Source organism: Monodelphis domestica, chromosome 5, assembly GCF_027887165.1.
Source record: "Monodelphis domestica isolate mMonDom1 chromosome 5, mMonDom1.pri, whole genome shotgun sequence".
Classification (NCBI taxonomy): Eukaryota; Metazoa; Chordata; class Mammalia; order Didelphimorphia; family Didelphidae; genus Monodelphis; species Monodelphis domestica.
In genome coordinates this window covers 157,484,532-157,505,659 of record NC_077231.1, presented here as the reverse complement: position 1 = coordinate 157,505,659, position 21,128 = coordinate 157,484,532, and the positions used below count along the sequence as shown (strand labels likewise).

General features: G+C 35.5%; 1 long non-coding RNA gene across 1 annotated transcript; it reads left to right on the top strand.

Annotated features, from left to right (window-relative positions):
* The first annotated feature begins 1,595 nt into the window (after positions 1 to 1,595).
* On the top strand, positions 1,596 to 17,117 carry LOC103097984 (uncharacterized). The gene is made up of 3 exons (XR_472850.3): positions 1,596 to 2,100; positions 8,461 to 8,549; positions 10,323 to 17,117. It is a non-coding gene; the product is annotated as an uncharacterized LOC103097984 (long non-coding RNA).
* The last annotated feature ends 4,011 nt before the right edge of the window (positions 17,118 to 21,128 follow it).

Genomic DNA, 21,128 nt, shown 5'->3' with positions numbered 1-21,128 from the left:
TGGAGGGCAATTTGGAACTATGCCCAAAGGGTGATAAAAGACTGTCTGCCCTTTGATACAGCAAAAGCACTGCTCGGTTTGTACCCCAAAGAGATAATAAGGAAAAAGACTTGTACAAGAATATTCATAGCTGCACTCTTTGTGGTGGCCAAAAATTGGAAAATGAGGGGATGCCCTTCAATTGGGGAATGGCTGAACAAATTGTGGTATATGTTGGTGATGGAATACTATTGTGCTAAAAGGAATAATAAAGTGGAGGAATCCCATGGAGACTGGAGTGACCTCCAGGAATTGATGCAGAGTGAGAGGAGCAGAACCAGGAGAACATTGTACACAGAGACTGACACATTGTGGTACAAGAGAACTTAATGGACTTCTCCAGTAATGGCTTTACTATGTCCCTGAACAACCTGCTGTACTCTAGGAGAATTAAAAAAAAACAAACAACCAACAACAACAACAACAAAAACTATCCTCAAGCAGAGGACAAACTGAGGGAGTAAAAACACTGAAGAAAAGAAACTGTCTGACTACAGAGGTTGAGGGGACATGAGTGAGGAGAGACGCTAAATGAGCGCCCTAATGCAAATACCAACAGCAAGGAAGTTGGTTCAGAGCAAGGACACATGTGATACCCAGAGTAATTGCGGGGAGGCTAGGAAAGGGGTGGCGGGGGTTGGGGGAGAGGAAAAGAAAATGATCTGTTTCCAATGAACAATGTATGAAAATGACCAAATAAAATAATGTTTTAAAAACTAAAAAAAAAAAAAAGATAAGTGAAATGATCAGTGCACTCATGAAAAAACATAGTAATACTGGAAGCTATTTGAGATAGGTAATGCATTATTCTTTCATAGAATGCACCATGCTTGTAATTTACTTCCTGTTTGGAATAGTAACTTCTTTCTTCCCTTTCACCCCTGATGTCCCCTGACACATGGATGCTAATTATTTCCTAGGAAAAGCATACCCTGGTCTTTTTACCAGACGCCCAGAAAGTGGCTCCAAAAACTCCCAGCTACTTGGTGACAGCAATCAGCAGAATCAAAAGAATCAGCAACAGGGCTGGGACTGGGACTGGGGCCAGAGCAGGAGCAGGAGGAGAAGCAGTTGAGATCAAAATGGTCAGGAGTGGATGGCTGGGACAACCCAGTAGGCTGGATCGACAGCAGTATTAGGAACACCAGTGGAAGCAGGGAAGAACTGAGGAACATGGGCTCAAGCACATGGGCGAGATAAGTGACTTATCTCCTCTTTGCCAAGAGTCCCCTTGATAAAAATAGGCTGGTCAGGTAGGGAGAGCAATCGGGCAAAAAGTAGGGAAAGAAAAAGGCAGTAGCTCCAAAGAGAGTTTAGAGTTTGCTAGGAATTTGTGGGGGGTAGGGGGGTGGGCAAAAAGACTTGGCAGGAGAAATATGGCTTAAAATTTTATCTAGGCTATCTTAACAAAATTAAGAAGTTTTTTTTCCATCTTCTTGTTGCCATAAATGTAAAAAATAAATTTAAATCTCAATAATAAAAGTATTATATTTTAGGAGATTTATTAAAGGATAATTAGAAATAAATGACTAAGAGGGATAAAAAGTAAAGACCACATACCCATGGCTGATCAGCCTGTTGAAAATCCTTCTCACCACCATTGAGCAAAGATGCCAAAAACAGGACAGGACCCTTCACATCCTTGCCTAATATGCCCTGTCTACAGGAAATACTTAACAACAGGAAGTCAGTGGGCTCCTGGGAAATGTAGTTCTTTTTTAGGGTAACAGATTTTTAATTATACAATAAGCTTAAATAATAAATGTGTAATGGTGTGGAGTAGTAAAAAAAAAAACTGTTGTGGGAAATTGGAATGTTGGAACTGCAGTTGGAAACTGAACAAGGACTTCTGGGAAATTCTCCTGAGGAGGGGGTCTTGAGTGCTGAGACAAAGAAAGGAGTGGAAGGAGGAGCTATTTCTCTGGGTCATTTTCAAGACACCTTTGGGGATTTCTTAATATTGCTGATTCTTGTTTAAAACATCACTGGTTCCTGTCAAGAAACCTAATTTTTTCAAAGACTTTCATTTCCATAAGCTATTGAGATATTGGACTCAAATTGGTGAGCAGTGTTCTCCCCTTTTTCCTACCTCTCTCCTGGCTAAAAGAAAACCTTGTTCTTTAATAATTAGATTTATTTAGAAAGAGATTTAGGGTGACCTACAAACTCTCTAACCCTTTGCCCCAATCAACAATTAAATCAAATAAGCAGCCAGATAGCAAATTCAATCTCATTTATTTACATCTAGAGTGTAAGCCTATTGGCAGACTCCATCTTGTTGCCAGTTTTCAAGAAGACAAGAGGGGGAGGCTTGTGAGAGCCCCAAAGCAGTGCATATCTGGATTGAGATATATATATATATCTTGTATAGAGCAGCTAAACAGCTTATTGGATAGAGGGCCAGACTTAGAGAAGGAAAGCCTTGGGTTTGAATTTGATTTCAGGCATTTCCTAGTGGTATGATATTGGGCAAATCACTTAAACTTCTAGTATTATGCCTTAGAATCAAAATATAGTATTGTTTCTAAGACAGATGGTAATGGTTTGAGAAAAAGAAAATACAATGGCTATCTGATTTCACATTTATCAGACTGGCAAAAAGGAAAATTATAAAAGTTAGAAAGCATGTGGTTAAATAGGTACTCTTATGGGATATTATTAGAACTATAAAGTGTAAAATTCTAACCATTGAGGAAAAAAATTGAAATTATATTTCAAAAGTTACTTGCTGGGCTTTCCTTTTATCCAGTCATATGACTAATTGGAATGTACCTCAAAGAGGTCAAAGACAGATAATGAATCCTATAAATGCAAAAATATTAATAGTAGTGATTTTGTTGTAAAATCCTGCAAATAAGATCAGTTTCTGTTATTTGTAGAATGTATGAAAAAATAAGGTATGTTGATGTAAAGAATGTGTCAACTTGACATGTGTAGTGAGGGCCAGGGAATGCTAAGAGATGATAATTGTGTGACCCAAAGGCAGGCAGAATAGATTTCTCTAACCTCTTCTCCCACTACTCTTCTCCAAGGCATTCTCACATTTGTGCCAGGGAGAATCAAGAAGTTGGGGTTGGAGGTCACTCTGTTCACTGAAGAGAGGGGATAGCAAGCTAAAATTTCATCTATCTGCTCCCTTAGATATGGTTTTTCAAGGAGATGTTATCAGGTTCCATCTAACAACTGAATGCAAAGCATAATTACTAGGGGGAGAAAGAATCCCCTAAGCCTTATGTTAAAGCATTTACTTCACTTCCCACCAAAAAATAGTTCCACAATTAAAATTTATAGAGAATAGCAAAGAGAATCATTTATCAAAAGTATAGCAAAATAGAAATCAGAGAAATTATATGTATGAAAGCATATGGCAGACAACACAGACTGAAGATATGCTTTCTTTGGGAATGAGGTTACATAGTATAACCAAGAGAGGGTAATAGAGTATAACCAAGAGAGAAGGTCCTAGAACTCACTCATGGGAAAACTTTGTGAAGTCCCCAATGTAAATAAACTAAGGGTAAAGGCATGATGGAGAGTGCCAGCTCCAAGACTTATTTCTTCCCAGAATATTTTCCTTTAGTAACCCAATCTTCCCTTGAAACTAGAAGTCAGAAACATCAAGTTGACTTCGCTGGAAACTTGATGACAAAGGAAACTGGATGGTTAAGAGTGCCAAATGGAACTGGCCAAAGGCTAACATTCTCTCATCCCTCAGCATCTCTGTCCTACTCCTCAAACATGGCATGGCATTCATCTGCGTATTTCAAAGTACATATTAAATGTAACAAAGTAGAATTAAACAACATTGTTGCTATTAACTCCTTCTCTTCTTTTATTTTCTATATCTTTTTACTATTTAATTAAAGTTGTTTATTGAATCACTATGACAACCCATCCAACATTACCTACAATCCCCCTACCAAAAAGATGCCTTACTTTTATAAAAATCATGAATAGGCAAACAAAAAAATTCACACATTAGCTATGCTAAACCTTTATATCTCACACTGCACCTCTTGTTCTCTACTCCACTTCTCTGCTGAGAAGTAGAAAGGCTTCTCCATGTCTCTTCTGAATGAAAAATGAATTAGATTATAAACTACATGATAAAAACAATGCCATTTTTTTCCTTTTTTCCCTTTATATTACCTAATATATAGTGTCCATTGAAAAGAATTGGTGTTTAAATGATGTTTGTTCTCTCTCCTTTCCAATTTACTCACTTCTTGTAGTTTCAAGCATAGAATTTTATAATCTTCTTTAACTCTTTCCTTCAGGTTTATTAATCTATCTAAAATCCCCATGAGGTAGGCTACTCATTAATATTTTTATGTAACTTCTATCTCTGAGTTTATTTCTACAGAAAAAGTAGTTTCTTTGCAAATAAATTTATTTGTTTGCTTTTGGAAGGAAAAGATTATCATGCTCCAAGCACTTCACTAAATGTTGGGGATATAAAAAATATAAATAAAAGAGAAAGAATATGTCTGTCCTCAGGAGCTTACTATCTAATGGGGTAAGACTATATAAAAGGAAAGTGAAAAAGGAGTAGAGAGAAAGTTCTTTGTGTAGCAAAATAATGGTGAACACCCAAGGAGTGCAGTATTGTGGGAAATGAAAAAAAGGAAAAATCTGAGATGTTATTTCTCTCTTTGTTTTGGTTCTCAGAAAGCTTAAAAACAGTTGCTAAGCCTAGGTGTTCACTTATTTCATGTATGTGGTAGCACCTGCTGCTATTGCTTTCCTGAGCTGGTTTTTATGTTTTTTTTTTCACTTCTAATTTTTAATTCTGTTTTTAACCTTTAAACCATATGAAATATTTTAGAGGAAGGAAAGCCAAAATTAACAGATTTATAGTACAATTATGATATTAGTGTCTTGAGTGACAGTGGATATAAGTCCACTGTGAGATATATCATTGAAGAAATCCAGAACTGAGAGGGTAAGTCAACAGGTTAATTTAGCAGACTATATAATTCATAATAACAAATAAGGATTATGAAAAATTGCTTCCAGTTTTCTTTGTCTTCAGTTTGAAATCCCTCATTTTGTGCTTTGTGATTCACCACGAAAATTGTTAACCACTATCATGTGTTAACCCTTTCCTAGACTCCTTCTCTTCTCCTAATTTATGTGCCAACCCAATCTAATCAAGAGTATAAATGTGGATATATATATATATGTATATATATATATATATATATATATATATACACCTTTGATGAGATGAGAGTCAACAATTGATATCCCTTCAATAAGATGGAAGATCATCAGTCTAAGTACCTCTGGACCTAGGGCATTCAGGACTGGATATTATAATTTATTGAGGCATTCTAAAGATGCTGGGATTTGCTGTTTTGACTGCTATCATATGTAACTTATTTTATGGAAATTTAAGACATTTCCATGTGAAGTGAAACAACACTCTATGTGTTGTATCCCTTTACCAGGGTAAAAACTTCTCAAGGGCATAGGGGCAGCTTCCCTTTTAAAATTTACCCCCGTCATGCTTAGCACATTATCTGATACATATTAAGTACTTAAGAAATTATGTTACATTTGTCCTTTCATATAGAATTTCTATAGACAGTATCCTGTTTGGTCTCAATAGTGTGCTTGCATTTGCCTTACAAGTTCAATGTCAAATAGGAGGCAGTATGCTATAAATTCCCTTTTAATAAACTCATAACATGGAAGAATTTTAATACTCAGAAAATACCACAGGATTTACTTATTCTAAGCTCCTACGTAAATTTTTAAAGTATGTAAAGTTCTGGAGAATATTACTGAGGGACTGGGTGGAAACAATGAGAGAAGAAATGGTCATTGTCCTCATAGACCTTATATTCCTTTAGAGGAAACATTGAAAATGATGATACAAGTACAATTGTTTGATGATTTCTCTAGAGAGATGATAAAAAAAATGCCTGTGGAAAGTCTAATGTGAAAATGAAATTATTTATTGTAGAGATTGAGAAGATGACATCTGAGTTGGAATTAAAAAATTAGACACAGTTCAATAGTTAAGGGGATGGTGAAGGGATGAAGCTTAAGGAACACTTAATTTTTTTTTTATTATTGTTGGAATCATCACTATCCTTTAGTTAAACAGCCTAATTCCCATCTTTATTACATCTATATTTTTACATTTTAAAAGCATTTTACAGATATTTCTTTTAATTCTCACAATAATTATGGGAAATAGATATTATCCCTATTCTAGCATTGTAGAAACTGAAGAGGTTAAATGATTTGCCCTGGATAATGCAACAAATAAAAACCTAAGTCCAGATTTAAATTTAGATTTCCCTTGTACCAGATCCATCATTTTATCCACTACATAATACAAATGTTTTAAGCATGTTAGTACTAACTACAGTTAGTGTATATATATATATATATATATATATATGTTACTAACATGGATGAAAATTGTGAAATCACAAGGAAAAATAACTTTGTCTTTGTTAATTTTTTTTAACAAATTTGAGCTTGAGATGTCAGCAGGACATCCAGTTGAAGATATTGTAGCAGTCCATGATATGTTTGGCATTCTGAAAGGAGGTCAGGACTGTGGATATATATGGAGGGAGTTTTGTGTACAGGTGGTTATAGAAGACATTGGGATGAATGAGATCATCAAGAACAACAGTATATAGCGAGAATGTAAAATTATCAGGAATGTTAGTCTTGTGTATAAATCTACCCAGAAAGTATTACAAAAGAATAAGGAGACCCTGAAGGAGAGGGGTGTGGAATAGATCCTTGTGATGATACTATATCTGGAAGTGAGGAAGGAGAAAGCATAAAGAAGGAGCTATTTAACATTACAAGATGTTGCAAAAAGATTGAGAATGAAGTCAGAAGAAATATTCTGTGGCATGGTGATTAAGAGGTCTCTGATAACTTTTGAGAAGGAAATTTCTACTGAGTGGTGAGAAAGTAAGCCAGATGAGAAAGGATTAAAGAGACAATAATAATGAAATATATATTTTGTATATTTTCTATGAATTCTGCAGGAAAAAGAAGGGATAAGTTGGAGTGGCTAGTGTAAAATGGTCAAGAAGAAGCTTATTTTATTTTTATAATTTTATATATATATATATATATATATATATATATATATATATATGGAAATTATGGCCAAGAGAGGTAAACAGACTGAAGCAAAAATCACATCCCTATTTAGTAGCAGAAAAGGGAAGAGAATCCATATCTTCTGAGACCCAATGTAGTCCTCTTTCTATTGTAGCATTATTAATCAAATAATTTTATTTGTCGTAAGCCGCTAGTTTTTGCCCTGAAAACCACCAATTAAAACCATAACTACAGTATATTCACAAAAGCAATAACCATTAGTTTGTATTTCTAACACAGTTAAAATTCATAATGTGTTCTTAATTCTGTTTTGGTACACAGCCCACCAGTAATTATCCTTCTTCATAGCACAAGTAGGTATCTATTAAAAACATACCCTCTCATTAGATAATTATCATTTTAAAGTTGTAGAGTCACAGATGCAGGCATTCTAGTTGATTAAAGGATTGCTCTAGTTCCATGTGTGAAAGTACATACATATGCATGTATGTATATACTGTTTCTCTTATTTTTGTGCATATGCCAATCTAGGTATAAAAACGACTTCTTGTTTCTGAGCAGATAAAGATAAAAATATGCCTTCTTTTTGAATCCATAGGCTATTCAGGAAAGAAACCACCCGTACATCAAATTTTATAGAAATCCATATGGAGAGAACAAACTGATTATACATCAATCTCCTTCTTTGGTAACTGGATACAGCTGGAGTTTCCAACCACCAATAAGCTTTCATTGTATAGTTTTTGTCTTAAGTTGACTTCACCCACAGATTTATTCACTAGAGAAGTGGTGATAAAAATAACTCAATTATAAATTACTTTAAGCTTTGCAAAGCACATTTCTTCCAACATTTCTGTGATTTAGGCAGTACATGTGTCCCTACAGAACCCCTAGCTTTTATCAAGGCTCAGTTTAGTTAAAATCTCCCAAAGAGGACATTTCCTTATAACAACAGTCATTACTGCCTTAACAACACACATAATTATTTTAAATTTTTCTTTGGAAAGATTTTGCATTATCTTATCTATGTATATAACTATGTAAAAGGACAGCCAGGTGACACAGTAGAAATAGTGTCAGATATGGAGTCCAGAAGACATATTCCCAAGTACAAATCTGCCCTCAGTAACTTACTAACTCTGTAACTCCTGGTAAGTCATTCACCCTGTTTGCCTCAGTTTCTTTATCAGTAAAATGAATTGAGAGGAGAAATAGAAAATCACTCCAACATATTTGCCAAGCAAACCCCAAATGTGGTCATGAAAAGTTGGATATAATGGAAGTAACTGAACAACAACCACAATCTGAATATATGTTTTATAGATTTAATAAGATGCAAGATCACAGGAGAAGGGACCTTTTCATTTTCTACATGGGCATTCCCAAGCATCCGTAAGAGTTTTTTAAACAAGGTAAATAATTTTTTGAATAAAGAAAATGATTATCTCTTTTTTTGCCAATAATGAAACCAAAGTTTTGAAAACTGATTTTCCATAATCCCATGTATTAAATGCCTAGGATCAGAACTCAGATTTTTGGACCCCAGATCCAATACTAGAATAATATAACTGAGGTAATAAAACTAAAAAAATATTTTTACAAAGAGAATGAAATTAGGTCTTTTGCTTAATGTGAATACATAGCTATTAGAAACAAGACCTTAAACATCATGCAGGTACATCATACGATAAGAATTGATTTTCTTGTTTTCTGTTAATTTATGTAAGCTAAAATGTATGTGATTAAATACATCCCAATACTAACTGGAAAAGACTTATTAGAATTAGTAAGACTATTCAATATGGAAGGTGATGCTGCCAATACTTATTTGTATTGAACAAAGATAGTAAATTTTATTTAAATTTAATAGGAACAAAAATGGGAGAAATGAATAATAAGGATGTTCTATTCTGTCCAACAAGTTTTTACTAGTTCTTATTTCATCATGAAGTTGAATTATCTAAGAAGCAGCAATTTCCAAAAAAAAGATAAAATCAATAAATTTGCTAAGGTGGAAAAGAAAGATTTAATTTTGAAATCAAAATTAGGGACAGAATCACCTCCAAAGGAGAAGAAAAATTGCAGTCAGAGGATGAACTAATTGAACAAAGGTCCAACCTTACTAATTTGCTCTTCTTATGAAAGATGCATAAAAAGTAATTTTAATGATTAATGAATGAAGAGAAAAAATTATGTTTTTTGAAGTTGCTTCAAAAGTTTGAGACATGTACATGATACTTTAACTTTCAAATACCCAAATATGTTTTGTGGAATAAAATGTACTCTATAACTTTTTATGAACTTGGATTTCAGTAGGATTTGACTAACAAAAGAGAATAGCCCTCAGTTTAAAATATCATATAATATATTTTTAGTTTGATGTCTGAAACTTTTAAAGGACATTTTTGAACTTTGATTGTGTAAGTAAATGCATTGATAATATATAACATACTCTTATGGAAAACTTTACCCATAAGGTCTTGATTTCCTATTCATGCACTGTCTTTTCTATTTTGCCCCTCTTCATTTGGAAGGTGATGCTGCCAATACTTATATCTATTTATTCTTTTAAGTTTATTTGTTGCTTTATTGCTAATCTTTCCTTTTTCCTAATAACTGTGGTGCAAATCCTTTCAAAGAATTTTTCTTTAATATTTAACTATTTTGTAGTTTTAAAAATTAATATTCAATAACTAAAATTATATTTTATAAAGTTTTATTAATAATAACTTAAATATAAAAGAACTACCTAAACAGCTCAGTTGCGAGTAAAAAAGGGTATGGAAGGAGTCACAGCCCACTTAAATACAATCACACAAATTCGAGGACACAGGAAAAGGGAAAAGAATTCTAGGTAATACAGAAAGAAATTTTGGGTAATGTATGTTTTTAAATTGTATTTATTTAGTTAATTTAGAACATTATTCCTTGGTTACAAGAACCACATTATTTCCTTTCCCTGACCCCTCCTGCAGCCGATGTGCAATTTATTGGGTATTAAATGTGTCCTTGATCAGAACCTATTTCCATGTTGTTGGTGTTAGCACTAGGGTGATCATTTAAAGTCTATATCCCCAATCATATCCCCCTCGACCCACGTATTCAAGCAGTTATTTTTCTTCTGTGTTTCTACTCCCACAGTTTTTCCTCTGAATGTGGATAATGTTGTTTTTTTTTTCTCCTAGATTCCTTCAAGTTTTCCAGGATCACTGCTGCTTGGGGTAAATTTAGAGGTTTGACTCATATATTATCCTTATGGTTGCCAGGGATTAATTCAAATCCCATTAAAAATTCTCAAGTCAGTTCAGGAATTTTATGGTGGCTTAATTAATATAGAAGGAAGGAATTAAGAAGAAAGAGGGAAAAGGGTATAAGATTTCTCCGGCCTAACCTGAGCCAAGGGGAGTTCAGAGACCTTCTAGCCACAAGGCCTCCTCCAAGATGAGGGGCCTCCTAGGAGAATAGTGTTTTTAGGAAAGGTAAAGGAAAAAAAGGAATCAGCCTAAACTCCATGAGAGCTCAGGGAAGATGCCTCACCTGAACCACGCTACTAAGCTTCTCCCAGTTACCTCATCAAGGACACTCACCATGCAAACACGGACAATAGCTTCAGCCATGCCAAGACACCCAGCATGCTGCCACCAGCCACCTCTCTGCCATGAAAAAGAGAGCCACCTCTCCTCCAAAAGAGAGCCACCTCTCCGCCAAAAGAGACCGAAGTGAGGAAGTGACACAAAATATATAGACCATTTTTTACATCACTTCCCGAGTCTCACATGTACCAATGGTAGCTTAAGCTTGACTTAAGACAGGCCAGGGGGTCTGTCAGTTGTTTCTGATTTGTCATTTGCACATGTCTGTCATAGGCCATCCTTCTCAACATTTAATCTTCAAGTAGGGGTGTAGACATTCCTGTTTGTTAGACTAAATAGGGTGGAGTAAATCTAAAATTCACACTGCATTGTCACTAATGGAGAACTCCATTGGGTAATGTAGTTTTAGGGGTTCAAGAATTTCTAATTATACATAACCCCCCTGTGATCCTGGTAGGAGACCAATTGCCCTGAAAGGATCATAGAAATTTAACTTGTAAATTGCAATATTTTGTGGATAAAAGGAAAAGAGAACAAAATTAATGATTACTAAGCTGATAAAAAGCCAATTTGGGGGCAGTCCCTTTTGGCATAAGAGCATAAATTCAAAACAAAAGCATTTCAAACCCCATAGTTCAATTCACATCACAAAGTTCACTGTGGATCTTCTGGTGCAGCATGTGGTCTCTGCAGTCATCTTCATTGTGCCTCCTAGATGCTGGGAGGTAGCAAGTTTCTTATCCTAAAATTGCTCAAATTCAAATCAAAGTTCACAACAATAATTTGGTCCCCCTGAGATGAATAATAACAAACACAGGGATCATCAGGAATGCATGGCTGAGCTATGAGGTATATGAATCAATTTGCAAAAGAAAATCAAAAACATAAAAAACATCCAAATAAAAGAGAAAAATAAGTTGTGGATGCAATACAAAACGCAAGTCATATGTCTAAAAAATCTAAGTAAAGGAAAAACAAATCTATAACAGGTCCTTGAATCAGGGCCCAATTAAAATGACTTAAGCAATTATGAACTTACCCAACCAGAAGCCAGGATTATAGAAAGTTTGCCACACTATGAAAGACAGAAAAGGGATTAGATATAAGCAGCAAATGGGAGGCAGAAAGGCAGCAAAAATGAGGTGCTTGATAGAATGTGGTTCAGAGGAAGTTCAGCCTCTGACAGATTTCAAAAGTGACTTAACCTAGAATCCCAAACTAGTTCAAGTCCTCTTGTCTTGGCTCAAATTTATATCACTCCCACTGGGATCTGGTCACTTTGACCTTGTGCTTGTAAAGATTAAAATTAATATCCAGTACTCCAAGTATTATATTTAATAATGTTTATTAAATATTTATCTTGAAGTATAAGGAAGAAAGGCTAGCAAAAGTTTTTAAAGGGAAATTACAATAATTTGGGGATAAGAGGAAAAAAATGGAAAAGGAATAAAACCAATAATAGGTGCATTGACAAAAAGTCAATTAGGGGGCAGTCCCCTTTGGCATAAGAGTGTACATTCAAAACAAAAGCATTTTAAACCTCCCCCTCCCAGGTTCAATTTTGCCATATCTCAAAGTTCACTCTGGATCTTTTGGTACAGCATGTGGTTTCTGCAGGTATCTTCACAGCACCTTCTAGATTCTGGGAGGTAGTCTCTTGTTCTAAATTTGGTTCAAATTCAAGTCAAAGTTCACAACAATAATGTAGTCCCCCCTGAGGAAAATAATAATACATTCCCACCTGAGAAGGATAGGAATAGGTATGGTAGCAGAAGGAGATTTCTTTGTAGTTGGGGCTGGTCATGAGGTGGGAGAAATGGCAGGAGAGGATGGAGGGTTAGAAGAAGGATCAGGGGAGGTAAGATAAGTCAGGAGTTCCAGAGCATGAGAGATGTTGCAGAGTACAAGAGTGAAGGGTCTGCACCTGATGTATAAGAGAGGGGTATCTCATCTCCATTTCAGGAGAAAAAATAATTGTCTTCTATTTTTGGTTCAGGAGCAGGCTCACAATATTCAGACTTGTTTTGGGTGGGATCAGTATTTTTCATTGGGTCATGTAGGTGTTTGAATTTTTTTTATTTAATTTTCTTGTCGGCCTGCATTTCTACTTTAATCACTCTGATAAACACATCTTTTGTCTTAAGAATAAAGATCAAGGGGAAAATGTCTTAGGAGTACAAGGAAGAGGAGAGGATTTAGAATTTTACATGCTTCTAATTGGGCAAAAAACAAAAGGCTTTCATGCACGGTAACATTTAGGCTGCTTAGCATTTTGATCAAAAAGGGAAACAATGTATATTTATTTTTATTGACTTATTTTTCAATTGTTATTATAAGGGGTGGGGTAGAAGATGAGGGTATTTAGCTTATTTAATTTTTTATGATTTTATTGGATTTATGTTTTTTAAAAAGGGAAAAATATTTTTAAATTCTTTTAAAATTATTTATTTATTTATTGCTGTCATCTAGTGGTAGCAAAAAACCACTGTAGCTAAGCAGGAAAAGGGGGAAAAAAATAGAAGAGACAGAAAAGAAAAAAAAAGGAAGAGAGAAGAAAAAAATAGTGCTCAATATTGACTTCTAGTGGCCAAGAGGCAGCACTACAAGTGGGAGGGTTAGGGGTGTGGTTTTTAGGGTAAGGGGTGTGGTTAGGACCTGCAAGAAACCAAAAGGGAGGATATGACTACAAAATCTGGTGGAGACCAAGAGATGGTAGTAAGGCAAATTTGGTAAAGCAAGGAGGGGTAGGAGTTAAACTGGGGTGGTTTAAAAGAGGGCTAAGGCCCTCCCAGTCAAGGCAAAGAGCCTAGTGGAACCTAGGGGGCAATCAGCTATCCAGCAGGGAAAGAGCCTTCCCTCCCATGCTGTCTGGGGAAAGGGAAGCTTATATTCATCAGCTGGAATGGAGATCAGGGCAGCAGAAGCGGTAGTAGAAGCAGCAGAAGCAGCAGCATCGTGGGGGTGGGGGCCAGGCTGGAACTAGCTCTGGCTAAGGAAAAATAAAACCCAACAGAGGCTTTGGGCCTTGGGTAGGAGAAGCCAAGCCAGGTGTGACTAAGCTTCAGCAGCTGGAGGATGCAGCAGCACCAGGGTGGGCCTGGGGTGCTGCAGCTGAGGTAGTAGTTTGAGGCAGAGGGGAAGCCTGCCGCTTAGCCAGGGTTTGGCCAAGCTGCAGGCAGGAATGGTCAATCAGGCTGATAGGGCTGCTCTCCAGGACATGGGCAGGGAGTGGCTTCTCCACCAAATCCCATAAATTAAGGCAACTGGATACATCAGGGCAGTCAGGGTGTAAAAATACTCAAATACTCGCAGCTGCCAGAGGCTTGGAAGGCGGTAGGAGAGCTAGAGGAATGGGCTACAGCTGGGCAGCTGGAGAGAGGGTTTGAAAACTACCAGTAGAAAAGCAGCTTTGGTTGCAAACCAGTAGCAGTTTTAAGCCACCATGGTTGCTTGGCTGTAAACGGGCTGCCAGCTTTTAAGAAAAGGAACAAGAAAAGCCAAGTTCTAGAATCTCTGCGTGCTCACCAAAATGTAAAGATTAAAATTAATATCCATTACTCCAAGCATTATATTTAATAATGTTTATTAAATATTTATCTTGAAGTATAAGGAAATAAGGCTAGCAAAAACCAAGAGCCATTCTTCCCTCTCTCCTCCACCATGGAACCAGAGAAAGAGTGTGGGCGGAAACAGGAACTCAAAACTCCCCCCCAGGTAAGGAGACACACAAACAGGAAAGGGAAAAGGGGATTGTGGAAAATATGGTCTCTAAGGTTCAAGATTCTAAATCAATACGTGTTCCATAGGCACTGTGCAGGTACTCTGTACTTCTTTAGCACTGTACAGTGGCTCTTTTTGTATTCCTTCTCTTCTCTAATCTGACAAAATCATTAAGCAAAGTCTCATAAGTCTTTTAAACAGTCAATGGCATTATATGTATAGTCTAAAGCTTTTGGAGTATGCATTATTATTAAAATAGTAGATAATGCACATTCAAAAAAAGTACCAAAGTCCCCACAAAGAGGGCTTGGGAGGAGTTAAAGCCCACTTAAATACAATCACACAAATGAGAGGACTCAGGAAAAGAAAAAAGGATTCTAGGTAATAAAGAAAGGAATTTTGGGTAATGTAGTTTTAGGGGTTCAAGAATTTCTAACTATACACTTTGGATACATATTCAGAATGTAAACCTCACTATCCTTTAGTATATTTTCTTTTATGTTCTGATCCCATCCCCACCCCTAAAACAAAATCATCTTTTGGCTATAGTGAAGATCCCCTTCATACTGAGGAAATCTGATCTTTAGAAGAAAGCCATGTTGTTCATTCCAGAAGGCATCTTGGTAGGCATCTAGAACTTGTCTTCTGCTGCTACACTTCCAAAGCCTAGGACCACCTTTGTGCAATGGGAAAATGAAAAGTGTAATGGATGGGGAAATGGAGCCACCCACTACATATATTTTGAGAATAGAGAGAGAAGTGGAATGGAGTCAGAAGATGGAGAAGTGGGAGAGATTAGTCCTCCCCTCTCCCTAGTGAGGACAGCTCAAGTTGTCTGTGGAAAGAACACACTAGGTCCCTTCAGAGATTGAGTTGAATGTAAAATCAAGGGCTGAAACTGATTCTCCCTTCTTGAGGAGAAAGTACAGTCTTACTCCCCAAGCTTCAGATTTCTCTCCCTGGATATTATGAGGCAGACACTTGATCTAAAGAATAACTATTTATTCTTAAAGGACACATAGAAGACAGGATGAATAAATAGGGTTGTGGAGTAAGGAAATGGAAAGTAGGAAAACCCTAAGAGCTAACAACTGACCCCCTCCCCCAAATCCTGAAGGATCAGGCTGCTTGCCTGACCCTCCTTGGTCAGTTGTGAGAGCTGTCCTGATTTCTATCTTCCCTAGTTGTACTGTAAAGTTCAAGGACAAATTTAGGGGATGGAGAGGAAAGTCTTCTTTGTTTGTATGGCTTTATAATAAAAGTCCTATCCACTCCCTTTCTCATTAGCTGGAGCCAAGGGATTTGGGTTCACAGAGAGATGGTTAATGCTCAGAAGGTCCTCTGCCTCCGAGATTTCTCTTAAATCAACCACCCTTGAGGAGTTCCCAAAGATAAGTGAAGTAACTGCTTTTGAATATTCTCAGCTCTTCTGTTCTTTCCCAGAATTCTCTGTCTTCCCTTGCTCCTCCCCCACTTGGGTTGCTTTTCTTGCATACTGAATATGATTTTCCTCTCTTAGAAAGGTCTGGACATTACACAGGGACCTAAATTCTGATAGCAGAAACAGGGAAAGGCACAAATTCTGTGATTTCACTCTATGTGAAACTCCCTCAGCCAATGAAGGTTGGCATTTCCTCTGTAACTAACTATGATCATAGATGTCTATGGGTCATCAGTTGTGGTCACATAGCCAGGATGTGTCAAACATGAAATTTGAAACCAATTCTTCCTGACTTAAAGGCTGGTTCTCTACTAACTATGCTACCTGCATTCTTACATATGTATAGAATAAGTTGAAATCAATCTTGACCTGTTGGGTTAGTTTAATTTAATTTAACTCAGTTTTATTAATGTGTTTTGGTTTTATGTTATAGTTATTCACAGATTTCTATCCACAACTCACCTTACAAGATGAATGGTCAATAAGATTAGCTAAAAGGTACAAAGCACTCTCTCTATTTTTTTTTTTAAACTCTTGCCTTCTGTTTTAAAATTGATAGTATCACTTCCAAGGCAGAGGAGCAATAAGGCCTAGGCAATGGTGGCTATGTGACTTCGCCAGGGTCATACAGATAGGAAGTATCTGAAGCCAGATTTTAACCTAGAACTTCCCATCTTCAGGTCTGATTCTATCCACATAGCCATCTAAGTAACCCAATTCTTAGAGTTATTTGTAAATATTTGCTGTTAGGCCCTTGTATAAAAGAAATTCAGTTAAGCAAAATTAAGTTCATAGTACACTTTACTGACATTGACAGTTCCCTATTTCTCCAACAAAGGGAAGATAGTTGATTTCTTGTTCTCTTTTCTGAGGCCAAAATATGACCCCTTTATTTTATTTTAATTGGTTTAAATTTTTCTCCCTAAAATGACATATTTATTATGTTTGGTCATTTTTTATACATTCATTTTCAAATTTATCATTACTTTTTCCCATATCCTATGTTTCTTATAATAGGAAATTAAAAAGAAAGAAGACATAAATTATGTTTCAACACATTATATATGGCTTAAAGTCTATGTAAAATTCTTCAATAATCCCATAATAAAACAGAAAAAAGAGAGGAAGGTGAATTTCTTTTACAGGATCCAAGTCGGTGACAATCATTACATAGTATTCATTTTTTGTATTTTTATTGTTCCTTCCAATAAAATAAATATACTGTAAATACATTTTTGTATTCATATGAGTATTTGTTGGGAGGGGGAAAGAGTGAGACTGAGTGAGAAAGAGTGAGAGAGACACTGTCTACTTCCCCTTTATCAGCTGATGTGCTCCCATGTTTCTTTAAATCTCTCATATTCATTTTTTACTGTATACAAGTAATTCAGTCCATTCTTATGCCATGACTCATGTTACCATTTCTCTATCTTGGAATGGTAATCTATCTTGTTTTTACTTCTTTACTGTTATAATGAGTAACATATTGCTATGAATATTTTGGAGGTCTATGGTGATTTTACTGCCTTGAGGAATCAATGGGGATTTCTGAATCAATGAGTATGAATATTTTAGTAAATTTCTTAGCATAACTACCAATTTCTTTCCAGAAGAGCTTTACCAGTTTAAAGTTGTACAGTTCTTGAGTGGGGAGTGAAACTGTGATTTTCTTACTTAATTACATAATGAAACTGGAGGTCTGGAATCTTAAATGGATTGACTAAGAGTATATAGCTAATGTGTACAAAACTGGCAGCTTGTCATAGTCAACTCATGATAGCAGAAACTGAGTAACTCCAGAATGGTAGCTAGCCTCAGTATTAAGCTGAGATACTACTGGCAAATATAGAATTAGTTCCACTAACCAACTAAAAAAATAAAATGGCATAGCTATGTCTAACAACATAATACCACAGGTCATAAAATAAGCAATAAACTGAAACAGAGCAGCCAAAGCACAGAATATATATTATGGACCAGAAAGATAAACCAAAGGTAGGATTAACACAGAGATCCAAGGGTGAAATGGCCAAGGTTAAAATTTGCTTCTGTCAGGCAGTAGAAATCATCATTGACTTTTGAGAGAGGGAGGCCAAAACATGTGATACTTTTGTCCTTTTACTAGATTGAGAACAAATCACCAACTAGAATTTAGACTAAAAAATCAACTGTATTGCCCTAGTTAAACAAAAACACTAGCTGAGAAAAACATTTAACATACTTAATATCTTGAATATCCATCACATGTGTGATCAAGTTAATAGTGTTTATTTTAAGGGACATGATCTGCCTTTCTGAAAGTATTAGTTCCAGTGATTCAATAGCAACTTAAGTTCTCCAAGTATATTTGAATTCTACTCATTTTTCATTTCACATAAGAGATCCAGGGTAACTCCCTACTTGTAGGTCCAAATAACTGTTATTGAATCACAGGGTTTCATTTAACTGAATAAATTATTATCCTTTATAAAAGTGGCATGAAAGTCTGATTCATTAGTATTCTAATTGTTCCTTCATATCAAAATTAAATGTTAGCTTTAGCAGATATAAATTATAATACAGCAGAGAGTGTGTTATAAGATATTTACATAGTAATTTATGGGGAGGGGTATTGGCCTACCAAACACTTTAAAGTCTAGTTTTAATCTGACCAGAGTGAATGTAATTTCATTCAAGAATTCTGCAATGTAATCTTGTTTCTATTTCAAATAAGCATTGTTGGCTAGTTCACATAACCAATAACATTGTTGACTAGATGATTTATCGAATATTCATGAGTTCTCAAACCTCTTCAGAATAGCAATTATATGCATAATACAAATAAATTTCACCTATATGTATGAGCTAAGACACCAAGAGCCCAAACAGAACAAAAACTCAGTGAAATTTTTGAAAAAGAAGAAAGCTTGATTCCTTGTATGATATTCAGCACCCTCTTCCTAACCACTTTCTCCTCTTAAAAGATCTGATCAAGCTGACACACTTACTTGCAACAGAGCTCAACTCTCTACTGAGATCCTCTTCTTCCTATTGCCATGGAGATACAAAAGGCAATAATTTATTTTGGCTGTAATAGCTATATAGCAATATTCTGTGCTACAACAGAACTCAGTCAGAAATTGAAGAACTAGAGGGAAACTGGGAAGTAAAAATGTGTGGCTTTATGGTATTTGATCAATCTAGCTCCAGGTATGGCCAGTTCTGCGTCCCCAGAAATCACTTGTGCCTGGGTCTGAAAACTGCCCATCCTGGGTGGAGGCAGCTTTGAATATATTGATACAAGAAAACTGCCATCAGAAATGAAGATGGCAAAGTGGGAAATACAGGAAAATAGAGACAAAAGATTGAAATTATCAAAGATCTAAGGAAAAATAAAACTTAACTAAAGACCTTGAACTTAAGCATTTAAACAAACAGAAATTAACAGTAGTAGGGAATGTAGATGGCCTCCAGATCAGGTAAAAGAGTCCAGACATTCATGAATAAATATTTCAAGGCAAAAGAAAATGAAGTAAAACACAGGGAAACAAAGGACACTGGTTTCCAAAAAAGAGCATGGATGGAGCCATAGTGGGTTATTTTGGAATAATCTTGAAGAAAAATAAGGATTATGAAAGCAGAATTTATGGCTTGTACAGTAGAAATAACTCACAGAATGAAAAAATTCAAGTCTTTAGTTCCAGGTCTCATTAAAGAACCATTGAGAAGATAAGTAATCAGAAATATACCTACACAGAAATGAAGGAAAATCAGAACAGAAAAAAAAACCAATAAAGTTAAATGAAAGCATCTCCATCAAAGCAAAACTATTAAACACAAAATAATCATAAACACAAATTACTTGGATTCATAATGATATAAATTGGAAAAAAAACTTGAAAAGTATAATAAAGAAAATAATACAAGAAAAGAAAGTTATGTACCAAATGAAAGAATCTACAGATTCCTTTGGAAACGGAAACAAAAATGAGAAAAGCAACTATGCTATGAGCTCCAAGACAGACATTGGTTTACATTTATTTTAATAACTTCATTGATAAACAACATTTTTATAAGCAAGTCATATTTTTAAATGAGAAGAAAAAGATATTTGAATAACATAAGATTATTCTGCCCCTGAGAGAATAGGCAGGAATGAAGGGAATGTGTTTCAAAGAGTAAAGGAGGTTCTAGAGATTGTCTGAAGTGACTTACCCAACAAATCTAAGCTTAACTGCAAGTGAGAAAAATGAACAATCAATTTTTAAAAGGCCATTTCAATTGTTCCTCAAAACAAAACTAGACCTAAAAAAGCCATTTGCTTCTCAAGAAATCTAGACATCAGAAATACAAGTGTTTAACAAATAAAGCAACCTTGAATAACAACATCAGAAAATTACAACAAAGAGATTATTATAAAGATAAATATTTTTAAATGGAAACTAGGAGATAATGGTGAAAAAAGAAGTTAAAAAGAAGAAATGGTGGAGAAAAAAGCCCTAAACAACATGATCTAAAATATACAATACTTTGTTTACAAGTGATTCATTGGTGGTGGTTGTTTCCTTGACTGGCTGATTTTGTGGAACTAAATTGCAAAATGGGAGTGTCCATAAAAGTGGGAAGGGAAAGAATAAGATAAAAGTGAATGTGTGAAATACCCTAATCACATCAAAAGCTAGTAATGAAGGGTAAATGCTCCTCTAGTCTCTTAGAAAAGAGAAAATCTGAAAGCAAATAGATTAAAAAGGCAAAAATTAGTGATTAAAATAGAGGAAAGAAAAAGGGAAACTTGTTTTATTGGTTGGAAGGGTTACCTCTGATGACTTTTCCTAAGAGTAAAGAGAGATATTCTATACAGGAAAATGGGAACCTTGCAAAGAATATGATCTAAAGGGATTTGGTGCCTATGTAGAATACATACACACACACACACACACACACACACACAAATATACATATATGTGTGTGTGTGTGTGTGTGTGTGTGTATATATATATATATATATATATATATATATACTGCCTCCGACAAAAGGAAATCAGAGTTCCTGATGCAAAAGTATGAATCCACAAAAGAGAATTTGAAGCAATTTGGGGGAAAATGACTAAAAGGAAAATGGATATCAATAATGAACTGTATAATCAGGGATGAAGGACAATTTCCATAATGAAGGAATATCCTTTTCATAGTCTGAAGGAATATGTATTTCTAAACTTTAGGTAAAACAGAAAAGAGAGGAATGGGTGAAGGTATAG